At 35.6% G+C, this 20,953-nt stretch overlaps 1 pseudogene; it reads left to right on the top strand.

Annotated features, from left to right (window-relative positions):
• LOC143388468 (RNA-binding motif, single-stranded-interacting protein 1-like) overlaps nt 1–20,953 on the top strand; it is a 144,687-nt pseudogene that overhangs the window by 81,988 nt on the left and 41,746 nt on the right.

Below are 20,953 nucleotides of genomic sequence, written 5' to 3' on the forward strand. Positions count from 1 at the left end.
CTTTATTTTATTTTATTTTTTTAAAATTTGTTGTTCAAAACATTACAAAGCTCTTGACATATCATATTACTTACATTAGATTCAAGTGGATTATGAACTCCCATTTTTCATAAATAATTTGATTTTTTTAAATGTAAATTTTTTTAAATATTTTTTTTTAGTTTTAGGTGGACTTATATTCTTTATTTTATTTTTGGGTGGTGCTGAGGATTGAACTCAGTGCCTCATACATGCTAGGTGAGCACTCTCCCACTGAGCCATAACCTCAGCCCCAGATAATTTGATTTTAATAAATCTATCAATATGTGTTAATATATTACTGGGTCTGGAAAGAATGAAGAAAAGATTATTTCCACAGAAGTTCAGAAGTCTTCTGACAAAATTTAACAATTCCTTATTAAAAAAAAACTTTTAATAAAATAGGTATCAACCATCTTGTTTAGATAAAGCAACTCCTTTATTGGATCTAGTTCTTGAATTCTGACCAGGTATATCAGGGTGGCTTGTGTCAGAAGCTTAGTGTCCAGACCTCTTCTGGGAACTAAAGTGGCTGGAGATGACTTAAATGCTGAGTCCTGGAATCTTCTTGGCAATTCTGTACTCATACAAGCAGCTGGGCTTGCTTGGGGACATTGAGCAGAATACTCTGTGCAGCTTCACCATTTAGTTTGGGGTTCTTGGAGTGTGGCAGCTGGCCACGAGGGACTATGTGCTGACACGGAGGATCTGGAGAGCTAAATTTCTAGGGACCGTGGGTGTCTTTGTTCCTAGTCTCAGAAGTCAAACAACTTTACTTTTAAGTCATCTTATTAAAGGCAGAGCTAGAATCAAGGAGAAGAAAATTAACCATCATTCTTTGATGAGAGAGTAGCAAGTTCACATTGCATAAGTAACTTTAGAATGGGAGACAATGGTTTGACTATTACTGAAGAGTACATTCATTCATGCTCAGCATCTTGTTTAGTGGGTAGATGCTAGAGGCACACCTGCTGACGGGAGGGCAAGATGCATACTATTTTCACTACTGTTTAAGAGTAGATAGAGGATTTTGGCCAATAAGATCAGAGTAAACAGTTAACGATAGCATATGACTTGGAAATGGCTCATGACTATTCGTGTGTGTGTGTGTGTGTGTGTGTGTGTGTCCAGTGTACATGTAAGAAAGAAAAAGTGGGAGGGGAGTGAGGGAGAGAAATAAAGTAATTCTGGCAAAACATTAAGATGGAGAGTAGACAGATGTTCATAGAATTATTCTTATTAGGATCTCAAGAAATGCACAACATTGTACCAGGCATACAGAGGCTATATTAAAACAGAGAGGTTTGGTCTTCACCCCATAGACATCAGCAATAAAATATATACATAAAACACTATTGACATAGCAGTATCATTATAAAATCTTAAACTACCTCTTTTTAAAGCCTGTAAGTATGAATAAAGATAATCCAAATATAAAAGGCTTCTGAGAAAGAGGTGGAACATGAAGGCATTCGGGAAAACATACTAACTGGCAGGCAGGAGCAGGGAGGAATTCAGGTATGAGGACCAGCTTGAGCAAAATGTGGCTATTTATATGTAGAGAACTGGGGAAGTATTGGTAGCTGGAGCTCATACACTGGGAAAGAACATTTAAAACAGGGCACATGTGTAAGCTTGGGGTGAGAGATTGAGAAGTGGGAAAGGATGCATATGGAATAACAGTTCAATTCACCTCAGCTGTTATGCTGTTCAAAAATGTGCAGAGGTTTGTGACCAAAAGTATATTACAGAAGTCATAATAATAGAACAAAACTTTATTAAGCCTACTGTATTCTGAACATTGTGCTTAGTAACAAATGCTAGGCTTGGTGCCTCTAGTGTTATTTTCTGCTGCACAACTCCTTCTCTCAAGATTCACAAGGGCTCTCTGTTGTCACAGCAGCCTGAGTGGAGAGCACACAGGGGGCTGTAATGTCCCTCCCAGTCAGTGATAAGTGGGGGCACACAGTGACCCACCTTCCATCTGTGTCCAAAGTCAAAGAGGAGCAGAAAGCTCAGTGGGTATTATCGTACATGCCCTTTTCATTAGCATTCAGTTTTGGTCTGTTGCTTATGATGAGATAGGACAAGCATTTTCAGGGTGCTCCATTAAATTTCTTCCTAACACCTGAATCTCTTCACAATAGTGGGAAGATAAGATGCCCTTGTCTTCAATGTCCTTTTATTATTCACTCCAGCCTGGTTCTCGAGTGTCTCCATTCACCCATTCTGAAGCCTTCTTTTCCTAATCTTTGTAGATTATTTCTCCATTTTTTTTGAAGATCGGGTAGTTGGCTCTTAAATGTTTCCTGCGGTCCTTTCATTTCACTGAATTTTAAATATTTCAGCCAATTTGAAGAGTTCATAATGATGAATAAGATTAAGCTTGGAGCTTAACCTTTTGAAACTGGGTGACGCATTAACTCGTCTGGAACACTGGTTAATTTAACAGCAGGAGTTGAATTAACTTGTCACAGCTCTGCCATTGTTAAATTTTCTGCTCCTGGTCCTTGTCCCAATCTTGCAGAGCTTGGTTGTCCTGGGACAAGGGGATGAGCCTGGTTGGAGAATAAAGCAGAAATGGGAAAGGAAAGATGGTGCGTCTTGTTAAGAGGTCACAGGGTGGCAGAAATGTCAAGATGAGGTATCTATTTTAGTTGGGGAAGACTAGAAGAGGAGAGGGGAAGGGAGGAGATTGGAAAACGAAAGGCAATGAATACAAAGGAGGTGTAAGGTGAGAAATACAGAGAAGAGACACAATAGAGAGGCCTGTATTAAGAAGAGACAATGGTGGAATGACTTGAATTCTTGGGGATGTATTACATTCTGCACATTAGAAGCTGTTAACATTAGCAGTCTAGCATGCAGAAATGAAATTATCTGCTTAAAAATGTCCCTTGCATTGGGAAGAAATGAAAGCCTTGAATCATGGGAAGAATTTCCAGGATGATCTCATCAAAGAGAAGTTATCCCAAACTTGGCTCAGCAGGAATATCTGTTTTGCATATTTGTGGGTCTTTGTCAAGCACTCTGGATTGATGCAATTTAGTTGGAAAAGGGTGAAGACAGTAAAGGAGTGAAAGAATTGGGAGAAGAAAGCAATTCAGGAGACTGTGAGTCAAAGAGGGGGCGAGGGTGAAAGCATTGCTTTCTTTTTTTCCAAGGAGGAGAGCAGAGAGGGCATGTGTGGGGGCTGGCGATGGAAAGCAGGAGGAAGCAGCTGTAGCAGGTATTTCTGCAAAGCCATCTTTCCCTTAAACAAAGTAACAGGCACTGCTGGGATGGAATGTTCCCTGTGTGTGTTGCTTGCTCCACAAGTAACTCTCAAATATGCATTATCTCAGCTTTGCTATTCGCTCTCAGACAGGAAGCTCTGCGCAGTGGAGTAAGCTGCTCAGCCTTCAGGGCAGAGGCCTAATGACATCAGAAATACAGGCAAAATAACCAGTCTGCTTCTAAGCACCAGCCACTTTGAGGCCCATCAGTAGAGATCACCTAGAGCCTATCTTCCTTTCAATTGTTTCAGAGGTGCCTTAACTTAACACTGAAAGGACGTTTTCATTTCTATTTGTATGATTTTTGTTTCAGGGCTTATGTTATTCCACTGATGCTCTAACAGGTTTTCGATTTCCAAGGTAGTTGCCTGAAAAGACTATAGGCTGCTAGGGAGCCTAACCAGCGCTCAGTGGCTGGATCTGAAGCAGATTACTAAGGATTCCAGGGCCTTTTGCTTCTGTCCAAAATTACTTTAAGGTATAGATATCAGAAGGCTGGGCTGCATCTGATGGATCAAGAGAGTGAAGCAAGTAGAGAAAAGGTGAAAGGGATAAGCAGGAGAAAGAGGACAAAAGAAAGATTTTTAAAGAGTACAATAAGAAAAAAAGGATGAAGAATTTCTTGTTTCGATTCAGCATAGGAACTAAACTCTCAAGGTATTTTATTTCATTATTTTTGCTTGTTCTGTTTTATATTCTATTTATTTATTTAGTTTCTGTGCTGGGGATTGAACCCAGGGCCTCAAGCATGCAAGGCCAGCAAATACTCTAAGCCTGTGTCCCAGCATCATCAGCCTGTGGAGGCATTTTAAATTCACCAGTTGGTGTTAAAAAGCACCGAAAGTTATGGACGCAGGTAGCCAGAAAGCAGGGCACTGGAAAGTGCCCATATTGAAAGAAATTTAATGAATTAGTGCTTAAGACTATATTATTTTCAGGTACCAAAAGCATTTTGCTGAATGCAAAGCTTATTTTTTGTGTCACACATTATTGGCAGAGATAATGCTGTGGTGAAAGCTGGGCAGAATTTGGGGGTATAAATTTGCATAGTCGCTTGTGCTGTGAATGTTAACTGCAGTGTGTCCCCTTTTCAGCAGAGGTAAAATTATATGTGTATACACACACACACACACACACACACACACACACACACACACACATATATCACCATTCAAAAAGTACATTAAAAAGTCTCAGAATAAAAATAACATCTATTGTGAATTGATTAACCTTGTTCAGCTAGCACAGGGATACAGGGATTTTTTTTCAAGTTCTAGGAGTTTCAGATTATTTCTAGATCACAAGCTCCAAAAACAGGCCCATAAAGAAATTGTAACATGATCTTTGAAAATAATGGTTCTTAGTATTATTTGACATAACTTGAATTTAATGGACCTAAAAGGTTGGTTAGAAATGATAATGAAATGAGGAAAACTTAAAGTTAAAAAAAATAGTAGAGCACAAACATTTCATGATATTTACCAGATCTAATGCCTCAAATGAATAAAACAGGGATTTTAAAACTATATTTTATGGAATTGTACTTGGAGTGACACTGAATGAATAACATATCCCAAGACTTTATGACCACATATGTTTAGGATTCAGTGTGGAACTCCCCAAATATAATGACCATAGCATCATTTTGTTACATAAGATACTTATCTCTAAATTTTAGACTAGAGCTATCTTCTGAAGAATATGACACTCTATCCTCGATTTTTCATGAAGTTGCTCAGAAATACCCTGACCTATAGCCTATTAGGACAGAATTTGATATTCCTGCTCCTACCAGTGTGATTTAATACTAAAAGACACATATGAGAATTATTTAGCTATTTGCATGGCTCATAACCATGCAAAATAGTTTGGGCAAGTCGTCAGCTCAGAGGGACTTTTATTTATGGTGGACAGTATCTCAGGAACTCTATGTGTGAAAGTTAAAGAGCTGCTAAGGAGTTTCTACAAGGAAAGCCAAGCCTCCATGTTTCCACATTTCAGGTGTTCGTTTGTAGCTTGGGGTAGTAGTGGGGGATGCAGGCTGCTCTGCCTTGTCTGAAAAGAACATCTATATGCCTAGTCAAATGGCTATCTAGGTACCTTGGTGCAGCTTTATGTGCCTTTAATTTCCACTATGACTTTAGACTGTCATCTTTCAGCATATTTTCATTTATTGTTTTTAGCTACAATCAGGGCAGTAGTAGGAGAGCAATTCTAGGGAGTGAGCACACAGATAAAATATGTGGACCCCGGCAATAGTGAGATCTACTTAGCCACACCTCATATTTCAGTTCACAGAAATGTTGCGTGGGGGTTGACATAAGTACTCCCTGTTGTGTTGTTGTTTATGGCTCTGTAGCCCTTTGAGAAGACCGGAGAATAAAGGACGGCAGAGAGCCAGTGTTGTTGAAGTAGCAGTGTTAGAGAGGGTGCCTACAAGCACCTGAGAGAGTTTCATGTTTTTTAACAAATGTTTTCTTGATGTTACCCTTAAATCCCACCTGCATGTCCTCCTCTCGCCATCCACATCAGTCGACTTTCTGCTTTACAGACTTCCTTTTGAGGCATCAGTCAACCTAAAGGAAACCAGCATGGTGGAAATTTCAGGACAACTTTGCATATCGCTCTTTCTTTGCAAGCCACATCACTGAATGGCATTCAAACTCTCACCGCAGGGCCACAGCTGATCAATAATTTCCAGGAGCCCCTTCTGACTGTCAGAGGCAAAATCCAACGAGTGCCACCAAACCAGTTAGAAACAGCACCCTGACAGGAAAATTCCAGGGCAGTCAAAAAAGAAATTATATCATTTGGTTATATTACTATGTGCTAAGACTCTTTCTTGACAGGAGATATTTGTTTCCCATTTTAAGGCTACACAAGGCTTTAACTAAGCATAGAGATACCTGGGTGATGAATGAGTGTTTCAAATAGCTACATTAAGAAATTGAAGTTGTCAAATCTATCCTTGTGATTTTGAGGGTGAGAGACAATCATCCAGGTATATACTAAAAGGTTCCATTAAAAAACTATTTTAAATGCTGTTATCCTGGTAAAGTCTCCCTTAATAAAATGGAAATAATGTTATGATTTCTAAACTATTTTTTTCTCACTTTTCTGTCAGGAAAGTCTCTCATCTTTCAATAGAGTACAGTTATATTTTTCTTAGCTTATTTTTAAAAGTAATAATAGTAGATCCAGTTAGATAGTTGCTACATAATTAGATTTTCTAAAGTTCATTAATTAAAAAAAATTAAGTAGCACTTGTCCAGGAATATAAAAGCCTTGGTAAATATTTTTGTGTGCTGAAAAGTGAAGAAAAAAATCCACTCTCTTCCTTTGTATTTGTATATACAGAGGAGAAGATACAATGTTATAGACATCACTGTAATCAAAGCCATTTGTTGATGGCTTCGTGTGGAAAATAATTTGATCGGGGACAAGGAAAAGGAAACTGAATTTCTGGACTTCATATCTTCTCTTTGTGAATTCACACACTGATGACCAGACTCCTTAAATCATTATGAGTGGCCAAGGTAGAATTTGAAAAGAGATTTAGTTGACTCTATAGTCCTTTCACTTTCTTCCCCACAAGACTGTGTTTTAAACTGGGTGCAGGGTTATCTGCCTATAAACTCATTCAGGTCTGAGGCAGCAAGGGGGATCATTGGTTTGAGGCCATCCTTGGTAATATATGGGTAACATAGTGAGAATATCCCCCCTACCCCCGCCCCCCACAAAAGACTATATCTGAGTCAATGATAAAAGAATTTCAAATTAGCATATTATTTACTGTTTTTAGTATCAGTTATTTCACCTCTAAAATGGGGATAATTTTACATTCATTTCATGAATTTCAAAACTGCTATAAGACAAGATAATAGATACAAAGAAATCAACTTTGTAAACTCTTAATGATATTCTTCATCATCCTCATACTCAGAGTTTCAAATTAATTTATGGAAATTATTGGGTGAAAAACTCTTCTAAAAGGGAGCTCAGTTAATTTGATCAGCACTTTGAAAGGACCAGACTTGATGTAGAAGGGGAAAGGTTCTTGAAGTTTAGAGAGCATGGTATGGGGTATGGATAGCTTGGAGGCAAGGTCATTTAAATATGTGGAGACTCTTTAGACAGGATTGAGAGGAGGAGTGTCCTGTGAACAGCTTTGCAAAGGACGTGATGGCAATGAATCCTGTCTCCATTCATTTATTCAACAAACATTTAATGAGTGCCACTTTATGCCAGGCAAAAAATATAGGTGCTAGATTTATAAGATTTTTAAGCCATGAGTCCTGCATTCAAGGAGTTTACAGGTAATGAGGCTTTGGATGATGAACAAATTGCTCTTGAGAATGCAACATGTTATAAAATTTTGTAGGAGCTACAGTAGGGGCAATGAGCAAAAAGCTAACTTTCTTCTAAAGGATGCTGCTTAAAATAGTGCTTTCTGTTAGAATTGAAGTTTGAATTTCAGAGTTTGTGGCCCAGTAGCTGACCCAGAGAAGTGAAGTAGCAGGATCAAAATGCTTGACAAAGAAATTTCTTTACCTATGGATGGAGTGGAGAGAAGGGAGGCAAAAATATCTGGAAAATGATGTTTTACATCATTTAGGTAAAGGACAGGGCCTGAACATATATGGATTTGAGAGGATTAATGGATGGTGAGTGCTGTGTCAAAGGTAAGGAAGAGACACAGTAAATATATTTATAAGCTTGAATGTTGTCAGAGATAATTGCACCTTTGATATATACACAGAAAGATGAGGAGCCATGCAAAATGTCAGCTTGAGTGAGTTAATTATTCCCACATAGAGAATACCAAGATGTCAAGCAATGGACTGACTGGGAAAATTGAATAGCTTGTGAGCATTTTCTGAATCAAGTCTTTCCTTTTGTGTTGTGTCCCCAAAAATATTATCCACAAAGATGAAATAAATGAGTCTGAGAAATCATAAAACAATTTTTTTTCAAGTTTGCCAAAAGAAGGTAAATAGAAACAATATCCCTCTATCCAGAATAAAATATTCAAGCACATTTGTTACATAGTTCAAGTAACCTTTGTTTTTTTTTCCCTGTTCTATTCTCCTTGATTAGCATCAGTAAGTGAATTGACCCTGTTTCTGAATGAGACCTTCAAAAACAACTATTTCTTTGCATAAGTATTAATATGTAGAAACAGAGGACAGTTGTTTCAATTATACCTTCAAAAAAAGTGTTTTATCTTCATGCAGGTGCAACAGTCGTGGTTATTGTCGTTTAAGTTTCCAATAGTGTTGCTTTTGTCTCTGGGACTTAATTTGTGCTTCTCTTCTTGTGTTCCAAACTGATGTTTTAAATGGAGAAAACCATATTACATATTCTTTTTGGTGCTGTGCAAAATTTCTTAGGCTCACAATCTGATAATTATTAATTGATCATTTTTTGTATCCCCTGATACTTAGAAAGAAAAATATTTCTAAAATAAAATGAAGAAAAACCCAGGTGAGTAAACAAAGATCTGAAAATCAGCATTTACTTTTTCAGTGAGGGAATATGGCATGCACAAAGGATTTTAACTTTTGTTTAATGGAAGCAGTGCCTTCATGAAGTATGAGAATTTATAATACTTGAGATCAGGAGTGTACTCCCAGGAATGTACTGGCAATTCAGAAAACACAGACCAAGCAGACAGTCATTTCATGGGCATAGTAGAGTCAACAAAAATCAGAGTGGTGACAAAAAATAATGAGGTGTGCATGTTTATTATTTATGCACTGAGATGTCTCCAAATTCCATGAGAATATTCAGGAACAGTATAGTTTACTGATTAAAGGCATCATCTTATCAAACTCACCTGCTTCAAATCCTTTTTCTATGTAATTTTGGAATTTTATGTAAATTATTTATCTTTGGCGAATGTCAGCTCACACTATCCTATTCTGGTGACTAGGATAAAAAAAAAAGATAAATAGGTGACGTTTGCAAAGTAATCACTGACATTTGCAAAGTTCTCAAAGTGCCTGATATACTGAATAATTAAGAAGTGGTACCAACATTAAAATTGTACATTTCCTTTTCTTGAGTTAACTTTAAGGGTTTAATTCAAAGGACATTTCAGGTGTTTGTGGGTAGGGATTCAGTTACTTCTCCACCATATTTTTGTATGCTACTAGAGAAATACAATAGCCTAAATATTTTCTTTGGCAAATTCAAATTTGACTGGCTCCGACTCCAGAAACCTAGCCCTCAAAAGCTACTAGTGACTACTCAGATGCCTAGTACTGCTTGCAACAGACAGGGATGATTAAACTAATGAGCTTCCTATCACCAGCGATTTCCAGTAGTGTCGGGCACTCTAGCCTGAGGCTCTGCTCCTACTGCTCTCCTATGAGGTGCTTAGTCTGTCCCTTCAGACTTGGGTCCTTTTTTGCTCCCTTGAGAAATGGAGAATAAGCATGAATTCACAACTTCAATTCCTGATATGGGGCTTGTGATTTTGCCTCTCCGTGGCTGAGCTGAAGAATTTATTCATCCTCCCAGAATTTCCAAACATAGCTGTTCATTTCTTATCTCCAGTGTGTTTATTTCAGGGGGTAAAATAGATCCTTTTTAGATTTAGGGCAATTTTTAAACAAATGAGTTTCTTGTTCCACTTAGAAAAATCAAACCATGGAGAAGGAGGGCACTTCCTTTTCCTTAGTATAGCTTTGTGTAAGCTGACAGGCCAAGGCAAAACACAGAGAGGCAATTTGTGCTGAGGTGGTCCATGTTGGGGACTGTCCCACTAGGTGCTCTTGAGAACATGACCATGTGGAACTGTTAACTATTGAGACTCCAAAGACCTTGCTTCTGTCCTTTGGTACTACAGGAAGGTCAGATGCACTAGGATGTTAAGAAGGACCTTAAAGTCCTCTCTGCTTTCCATCCTGTGAACTTGGCATATTTAAAATGTTGAATAGATTTTCAGCAGAGATACTCCAAAAATGAGCAGGCTGTCAAAACCTGGTTTGAAAGGAATCACATTTTCTGAAGCTTGAAACCAGTTCCTAGAAGTGGTGATTAGGGACATTCAGGATCAATACCACCTCTCCTAGTGACTTACACTAGAAGAACGGAATATAGTCATCTCTACTGCTTGGAATTTGTCATTTTTTTCATTTGTATTATTTAGCATACTAAAGAGATCGAAACTTAGAAAACTGTTAACCATAATGACAAAGTGAATTAGTGCTGGTCTTAGAACTAGTGAGTCACTTAGCGCTCACTAAGAATTTGGCTTATAAAGAAAGAAAAAACTCATATTGTTTTGTAACAATTTCCTAGATTTTACATTTCTTTTCTCCTTTGAGGAATGGAAAATGTAATAATGATATGGCCATCATTTGAAATTAATTTCAAAAGCCTACTCAGTTTACTACTTAAAGATCAAAGCCTACATTTTTCTGACATTCTTTTGATGCTAATTACCATTACAGCTTAATTGGCTTCCTTCTGGGGAAGGACACACACACACACACACACACACACACACACACACACACACCATAGCAAGGTGGTTGCTGTATATGTAAAGACAAATATGTGTATGTGTATGTGTGTGTGTGTGTGAGTGTGTATATAATATTTATATACATATATAATATATATAAAGTGTATTATGGATATATATGCATAATATCCAGACACAAATGTGTATATCCAAATTATGCTGTTATTAGCAGTTAATTTGATAAAAAGCATTAAAATAACTGGGTTTTAATCATCGAGAATTGGTTTTATAAGACATATTAAAGTATTTAACAAAATAAAGCATAGTTGAAACCAAGCATGAGGGTGAGTTACAGATTTTGTGTAGGATATAATTCTGTTCTGTCCACTCTGAGGTTCTGTACAAGACCTTTTGAAATGTAGAAGCAGAAGCTATTCTCCTAGCTTTTTTTCTCTCTCTCTTTTTTTTTCTTCACATCTTAAAAAACTGGAATTTTATTGCTAGATAATATGGTAAAAAGATTCATTTTAAGGGTTACCTAACAACGTTGGTGGTGTTGATGAATAGTTGCAATTAATACATTCCCTTAATTAGTCTGATACCCAGAAGATGCACCTGGCAGGTCATTTTAATACTACAATTGATTTATAGCTGCTAGAAATGATTTTACCAGCTATCTTCAGAGAGTACAATTAGAGTCGATTTAATTTTTTTATGCATTTTCACTGAGGAATAAACATAAAAGGTCTATGTAATTAAGAACAAAGCAGCAATAATGTACTAATGGTTTATGGATTTTATTAATATTCAGCTAACATTAGAGGCAATTTTAGGAGAGAGCAACCTATTTTCTTTATGAAGTATTCAGTTTTTTAGTATCTGAGTGCTTTGTTTAAAAAATAAATCTTGATATCTTCTGATGAGTTGCTTCTATTTCTTATAGGAAAAATGTTATATAACATATGAAAAATAAAATAAAAATTGTAAGGGTTATTTATTTATTGATTGTATGCACATGCATTTACCTACAGTATCCATACTTTTCAAATACATGCAAACTTAAAAAATAAGTAATTAGGCACTTGTGTGTCTTAAGTTGTGCTTCCATTAATATAATTGTGGAGCAAATGGACGAACATTGTTAGTAATGGGGGAGTTGCAGTTTGTTGTTGAGCAGGTAACAGAATATTTCAAGTTCATGATTGCATATCTGGCTTCTAATTCTCTTATGTATATGGGATATTAATTTTGATAATTAAGAATCTTTGTTCTTCTCTCACTATCCAAAACATGAGACCGAGTTGCTTATTTAGTTTAAGATGGTTAGACAATGAGAAATCAGTTCCACAAATAAAGCTTATATTCCTTTGAAAGTTATTTATTTTTTTAATACACTATTCTTATGACTAATATGAACTGTACCAAAAAAAGTCTGGGAAAGGGTTAGTGAACCTCTGTTAGCTTAAGGAAAATGTATATATAAAAATCCCAAGCTAATTTAAAATTTATTCCATGACTATCGACTGAGGTCCAACTACATGTAAGTTACTAAGCTTAAAAGTACTGTGTGTATTAAAGAGGGAAAAATAATGTTTCTGTCAACATGAAATCATATGGTCTATCACAGAAGAATGGGGAAGGGAATTCATTGACTGATTCACAAGTACAAACTCAAAAGCTGCTGAATTCCATGAAAGGAAGTTGAGGGACCTATAAAAGGGTATGGCAGAGAGCTCCAATTGCTCCAACTTTTATGAATTATAGATTCTGACTTGGAAATTGACAGCCTGTTGCAAACACAGAAATGCATCACAATACCCATAATAAAATCTCTCCTCTGTCAACAATGCAGATTTTCTTGAAGTCATATCAATAGTTGAGCTTGTCTCTTCTTGTTTTGTCTTCTTTTCAGTGGTTGGTAATAGATTTGCAAAATCATTCAGTCTTTTGGCCAGATTTCCATCTTCTTCATGCTCTGCATTATAAAGACTGCCAGAAATGGTTAGCCATAGAGTTCAGGATCTGGTATTGTAAGTCTTTGAAAGTTAGTCATCTATGGAATATAAATTATCAAACCTTACAACATAGACTGCAAAAATAAAAACTATCCCTTCTGGATAACTGAGGTTCACACAAAATGAGTTTTATTTGTCTAGAACCATTAAGGCAAAATGATCTGTCGAAATGGTTTAAAACCTTTGAACCTGTACTTTTTTGTGTAAAAACTACAAGTGAAAAAATTCTGTGCCAGTTTATTATGTGGTGCAGTTACCCACAAAGGTTCTAACATTCTCTAGAGAGTGTTGGCATGCCAGTAGGAAACTATGTGATGACTTCCACTAGGATTAGGGCTCATGGGGACTTAGAAATTTCCAGTTATTGGAAAAAATGACATTTTCTTTGGTATCATCCTTGTGTGGCTGACAGTAGGTTAAAATATGATGCCTGTTGGCAGCCACTGCCTCCTAACCCTTTATCACCATTTCTTGGTTGTCTTGAAGGAGTCCTAACTGGTTCCTAAGTAACAGTACTGGGATTTCAGAAGGTCATTTTACCCATCCCCATGCTTCTGGGCAGGATGATAGTTAATGGTAGTTCATTATCTTGGCTCCCAGAGCTCTCTCTGAAACTAAATGCTGATGTGTGGACATAGTCACTTGCCTCTGGGGAACATGATGAGGCTATGTTGATAGGTTGTTTTTGTTTATTTTTGATTTTAGTGAATGAACATTTAAAAGTGAAATTCTTTCCCATTTGATTTTGTTTGCAATGTGGTTTAAATTATATCCTGCTCAGGTTCTCATGCTGCATGAGGTTTTTAATGCCAACCAGCATCACTGACAGCCATCTGTGCCTGGCCCCAGGCATGGACTCTCCTGGGATATGTCTACACTCACCTGTCGGAACCACAGGTTTAGGCTGCTAATATCGTATGAAAACTTTGCTTTGAAAGAAATAGGTATAAAACGTTAGTTCTGCATCTTGTGTAGAAGTCATAATTCTTACAGTTCATTGGGCAGTTCCTCCCTTTAAGCTTATGTATTGCTGATTATTTGAAAAAGCTCACATTATGTTACAATCTTTTTTTTTTGTTAACTTCTGATTTCAATAATGAAGAGTTAGTTGTCCCTGATGCTTCTCCTCCTCATTCCCTACTAGACTGCTTATGAAGATCCGTAAAATAATGGAAATGAAAATATGTCAATCGGTGATTTCTAAATAATTTTTAAACATTCAACACACCAGTCTTTATTACCTACAATAAAGCAGGCAGATATATTTCCTTATTTCAAAGAGTGCTCCCTGACTCAGAGCCTAGGTTCTGAGTCACCTCTACATGGGTGAGTTGCTGGAGCTGGCCAGAGACCATGATCTCTCTATCAGCAGCAGCATCCCTATCACCTGGGAGCTTGTGAGAGATGTGGACTCTACTCGATGGTAATCTAATGTATCAGAATCTGTTCTTGAATGTGATCTACAGGTATTTCGTGTACTTACTGAAGTTTGAAAATTACTATTGAACATCTTGACACTATCTATCAATATTATGCATTAAGAAACAAATATGTTGAAAGAAAAGACTGTACCTGTTCAGAATGAAAGTTTTAACCAAATTTGTTCTGTTTTAGCTCATGCGAAGTATTTTTAAGTTAGGGGATTTTGTAAGAAAACAGGTGGTTGTAATCCCTTACCAGTTTGGGGATGAGTGGATAATAAACTGTCCTTTTTATTTTTAATTGCAAGATGCTTGAATAATTAATTTTCTGCATATTACCACTTGTATTAAATGACTTGAGTGATGACTTTTGTTTTAATATGACAGAATGTCCAGTGTCAGTTATTTGTCCCTGATTCCATCTTACTTCCTTTCCATGTAAGCCCTCTAAATGACGTCATGTTAGTTATCCTTAAGAAAGGAAACCCACAAAATAATCTCAACAAGTTTAAAAATGCACAGGAGACATTATTTTAATAAAATATACCATCTGATAATAATGATTTTAAGTAGGATTCTGGATGAGTTATTTTTATTCATTTAACTCTCCATCTGCATGAATATTTTTGTAATAAGTATATGTCAATTTTATGTTTAGAAAATTATATTATTTAAAAGTAAGACATGAAGTTTTGTTCATGCAATTAAATGAAACTATGTATAAAACTGCAAAAAGCCTGAAAGTATGTTAAAATTTTTGATGTTTTTATTTTTATATATTGAATATCTATTTCTCTTACAGCAGTTGACACAGAGTTTCAATAAATGTTCAGAAAGTATTTTTTAATGTGAGAATGCATGGGTGAAGATATTGGAACAACTATGCACAAGAAAATCATATTGAGTATTTCTTGGTTTATTTCTTTGCAGTTAGTATTTATATTGAGCTATTCAAAATATACATGTTTGAGATGCTATTGTCTACAAGGATTGAATCATCCTGGTTAACTTATACACATGCAATCAAGTCAGATTAGTGATGAATAAGTAGTCTTCAATGCCCTCTTCCTATTTCCTTTGTCTCTAACATGATGGCATTTTGTAAACAAATGGTTTAATAAGCTTTTCCAAGTCTTAAGAACCTATGTAGCATATTGTTCCTAAAAAAAGCAGTTTACTCTGAAATTAGTTAACTTTTAAAAATCTCTTTATTATAGAGTAGAATGAATTATAATCATTGACTAGTTGAACTTTGGCTAGAAGTAACAGACCACAGAATTTGGAGATTTTAAATGTATTGAGGTTGGGAATTTTTATGAAAGTACATTCTTAGTGATAGAACAAAATATTTAGGGGTGAGGAACTTCAGACGTCTGCATTTGGAAGTAAATTCTGAAAACCATGTAATCATAAAACATTTGGATCACTAAGTCAAAGTGCAATAGGTTTTTTTAGGCTAAAATATGCCCCTTATAATATCATGATTAGTTAGCATATTCATATCCATCATCTTTAGTGATCATTTCCAGAATTTAGAGGTAGCTACTCATATTACTCAATAAAGAATAAAGTTAGAAGCATTGAAAGGACTGCCCATATGTATCACCAGTGAAGGCCAAAGGCAGCCTTGGACTCCCAGTTAAGAGATTTCAAACCTCAGGTGCTTCCAATGCAAGACAGTGATAAACACATGATAGCTGACAAGTTGGAAGTTACTGTTACCTAGATAGGCAATATACAGTGGTGATCAAGATTCAAGCTCTTGAGGAAGAGAGCTGGGTTCAAATACTGCCTCTACCACTTACTCTGTAACTTTAGATAAGTACTGTGACTGTCACATGTGTATCTTATAGATGAGTTTGGAGTTTAAAAGAGCAGCGATAGGAAAAGTGGTAACAACAAAGCTTGGCAGTGGTTAAGTGCTCAGTAAATGTTAATTCTTTAGAGAACTTAAGATTAAGCCTAGAATAGCTCTAGGCATTTTGTATGTATTATTTATATTTAGTCTGTCACAAAGAACGATTTTTTAAAAAAAATTCCAATTTTACAGAAGAAACCAAATTAGTATAAGAACTGTATAAAATTAATTGTGAAACCAGAATGGTAGCTTAAGTATAATTCCAAAGCCAATCCTGTTAATTTTTTTTATTTTTAAATAACAGTAACTTTTTTTAGAATTTCAATTTTTTTTCATTTTCTTTTTAAATTATTTCTATAAATTTATATATGACAGCAGAATGCACTAAATTCTTATTACACATATAGAGCACAATTTTTCATATCTCTGGTTGTATACAAAGCATATTCACACCATTTCAAATCTTCATACATGTACATTGGAAAATAATGACCATCACATTCCACCATCATTTCTAACCCCATGCCCCCTCCCTTCCATTCCCACCTTTCTGCCCTATTTAGATTTTATCTATTCCTCCCATGCTCCCTCTCCCTATCCCCAAAGTTTTAACGAACAATTTTTTTTTCAAATTAGAGATGCTAGGAATTCTTGTGTTAACTTATTTTTATTCCTCTGGTCATTTTAAACTGAATGCTTTTTATTTGTTTTTATAAAGCTCTATAAGATAGGAGGATGATAATGATTTGCTATTACACTAGAAAGTTATTGAGAACATGTTTAAGCAGAAAAGATCAGTGATAGTGCCCCTGTTAAAGAAAAGCAAAATATGTGAAAACATGAACTTGATGAAAAATGTGTTCTGTCTCTGTGGGAATAAATTCTCCTGCTTGGTATTTAACTGCCTTTCTAAGTTTTTATAGTTTCACCCACACTTTTCTTCTGATACAATATCTAGTAGTATTTAAAGTAACTATTGCCCATAATTGGTATTTACTACCATATCTTTGAAGTTGATCATTATTTTCCTCTGATGGTATGCCTTCACAATACCCCCCACAGAGTTCACTTGTACTGTGTTAATTTCCCATCTCTTAAAACAGGGATGGAAGAAGCATGGTTTAGAAGACAGTATGTATGTCTTATGATAGGCAATTAGGAAATTGAAATAAATATTTAAGTGCTTAATGGGGTTGGCTGTGGCATACTATGCCCCAATGAATTAGTGATTTGCGAACTTTGCAATAATTTAGAACTATGAATCTTGCAGGAGGGGCTATTACTTAATATATTATGAAATAAGTCAATGAATTACATCTAGTTTCAAATGACTAATCATAGTCCTATCAAAAACTAGATATCATTCCCAGCTTCTACTAAAACTTGTTACTACTTAGCAAAGTGGACCAAACTTTAAAGGAGAAAACAACCGGCCTACTCTTTCGCCAAAGAAGTTGTCCTTTTCATTTGGGATCGAGGCATGTTTCCTTTATTGCAAAGGGCAGTTCATATTGAGGCTGTCATTTATATTGATTTTCTTTTTTCAAAATGACACCTCCATGTAATTTTTTTTCTGTAGAAAAATTGGACTTCAGTGTTCAGGGTCATTGGTAAGAGATCTTTCACTGATTCTAAATTTATTTAAAATTTTTAGGAAGAAGGAGAAAAAGAAAAAAAAACACAGACCAAAAATCCCAAGGAGAAGTAATATGCACCTTACTTAGAAAACACAGTGCATTTTAAATGGACTTGCCAAAGAAATCTTAGGGTGTTTTTCCCCACCTTTGGTAATTTAATAACAACACATGGGGATTCCTTTCTTGGAATTTTGTGAAACTTACAATTATCATAGGATGGAGTGCAGTTTGTTTGCTCCTCAAAAAAGCAGAGATGATTTTTATTGACCAATCTTTGATCCGAGAGATTAAAGAAAGTACTGCATGAGCAGCGAGAAGGATAACACCACGGAGGTCAATAGGCTTCTCTGATATTGGAAATGAAAGTGAAGCATTACATTGGGAGATAGGGTCATTTAGCATTCTTACTGGGAACTCAGGACTCTTTCTTTTTCTACCTTTTTTGGAAAAAAATATTAAATTTGTGAATAGATGTCTCCATGACTCAATACCATGGTCACATGGAGATCATTTGGAGGGCTCTAGATTCACCAACATAATTCTGTACCATGCTTTTTAGCCCAAATGGCCCTGGCTGCCACATTCTCACACCCTTGATTGAAGTGCCTCTGGTAGACTTTTGGAATGCAGTCTGAAGGCTTAGTGACTCATTTTTTTTCACAGCGAATACATTTCCAATCTCATAGAAAGTTTCCAATAACTATTGTAAAGATTATGTTTCTTTTGTTTTTTCTTTGAATCTGTGAAAGAAGCAAAATTCAAGTTTAGCTGAGTTTTGAAAAAACAGGATGTAATAAAACCACATTGCCATTATTTGACATTTTAATACACGTCTATTCAGTGGAAAATTCTCTAGTCTACTATCTTTGAACTATAGTCAAAAGAGTTGCCTTTTTTTGCCCTTATTTTCCTAAGTAGAAAGATATTTTGTCCTTTTATTTTTACTCCGTGCCAGGGATTCAGGATTGGAAGTGTAACATCTGGTGTGATTGTGACTGGGGATAATACTGAAACGCCATTGTTTATATAATATTTACCAAGACTCCTGAGGCCTGACAAAATGTTCATGTTATGCTTCTTCATTTCTTTGAAAGATTGCCAAAGAAATTTCATTGAAATAGCCACTTCTATCTCTCTTTCAGTTTGCTAAGGACATATGCAAGATTCAGGCAAATTGCTTTAAACTTTTGACACAGACTATGTTTATCAACATTTTTATTTATAAATTTAAAATATCCTTACTTTTCTCTATAAAAGGAATTTTGGTTATGACAGGACTCTCACTATGATGTCAGTATCTTACCAACTAGAACTAGATGGTTGTTGCCCCCTTAAGTTCTAAAGGTGATTTAGTATTCAGATTGAATTAACAAACTTAAAAGTTTACATTAAAATTATTGTTTCCTCTTATCTCTCAAACACCACCCAGGTTATTTTTCTTAGCAAGAGCATATGAGTATATTCCACACAGCACACCTAACCTATATCAAATCATCCCCTTCCAATTTAATATTGTGATTGATAATTTACATAACTCTCTTCTCCTTGGGGAACATCATATCTTTGGATATTTGCAGGGTCATACTCTTGTGAGTTTGCATAATTTAATATAATTTCTCCCTGTTTTTTACTGCAGGTACTATTTTACATTATTTATTTAGATCCTCCTGATATCATTCAGGGGAATTGAAGTTGTTTGTGCACCATTATGTCTCTCGGTTGTAATTGACATTTGAACCTTAAATTATCTTTACTTTCATGCCTAGTTAGTAATCATCTGACTACATGATTAGACAGAATGAAAATAAGGAAAACTAACTGGAGGAGTGAGGTGGCTCAAGCCATTTGTTTTTTCCAGATAAATACATGTCAGCTGCTTTCAATGTGTATAAAATAGATGGTTACAATATTCAAGGTGGTTTAACATGTTGCACAGATACTTAGGTTTCCTAGAAATTTAAAAACTTGTTTTAGTCCTCAAAAATCAATCATGAGAAAGGTATAGGAAACCAAATGTGAAACTGTTTTAAAGTTAACTTGGGAGAAAATAGAATTTTGGAATTTACCACGTACAAATGAGGAAACTTGCAATTCAGATACATGAAGTAAGTTATGTGTTTCCCAAGTTTTACTTTGAAAACTACTTCTTAAAAAAATTTCTTAAAAATCAAAGATTTTTTTCCCCTCTATTTTTTGGAAGACAAGCATAGTCAATGATGTTTTTTCTCAAAGTTTGTGCTCTCAGAGGGTGTGAGGTGAGATACACATAATTAAGTTATACGATTTCTTCATTTTCAGTAGGCGTGCACTAAATTTTAGTGTTCTGCATTTTTTCCATCTCCTCCTACATCTATAGCACATTAAGGAATTTGAACATATTTCTCATACACACCCTCATAAAATGAATGATTAATCCCTGGTGCATTTTTTATATTCTTGATTATCCATTTCTTACACACATGTTGCATGCACACATATTAGTGTACTGTATTGTTATTAGAGTTAGAAGTAGCATTAGTAAATTATTTATGGATAATGACAGAAGTCTTTAGTAAAAATGAAAAGACCTATTTTATTATCGTTAAGTGTGTTAAACTTACACACAGGCCCACCAGCCCTCTGTGATGATCCGTGCAGCACTGGCTGTGGAATCACCAGGCATAGAAGAATGCAGCAGCTCTCCACCATTATTATTTCATAAAAGCTGTGCAGGTCATAGAACTTTAATAATTGTACAGACTTGTATTTGACCATAGACATAGTGTTGGTAGAAGAAAATACTTTCACAGAATACATTTCCTGTGTTTTTATATCAAGATTGTCAGATAAGTACCCATTCGTCAAAGCTAAACATCAAACTGTAACCCAAAGATTCCGAAGGGAAGACTGGCCATTCCCTGTTTTTAGTTAAGTATTGAATTTGGAATTTCCACAGCTTGCCGCTTAATAAAGAATATTTTGTACTTTAAAGTTGCAGGTGTTTGAAAAGTATGCGTGTTATTTAGATTTAGACATTAATAAGAGTTCTTCTTTATAACATTTTTCCTTTCTTTTTCAGATATGGGAAAATAGTTTCCACAAAGGCAATTTTGGATAAGACAACAAACAAATGCAAAGGTATGTTTTCAGGGCTGAATATTTGCTAAATCATAACTTTGAAATGATGGAATTTTGAATCTGATCTTAGGTTACCAGATTACCCCCCATTTCATTCAAAATCAAATCTCATGTGACACCCAGTTTCTGTCTTGCACAACA

Source organism: Callospermophilus lateralis, unplaced genomic scaffold, assembly GCF_048772815.1.
Source record: "Callospermophilus lateralis isolate mCalLat2 unplaced genomic scaffold, mCalLat2.hap1 Scaffold_93, whole genome shotgun sequence".
Lineage (NCBI taxonomy): Eukaryota > Metazoa > Chordata > Mammalia > Rodentia > Sciuridae > Callospermophilus > Callospermophilus lateralis.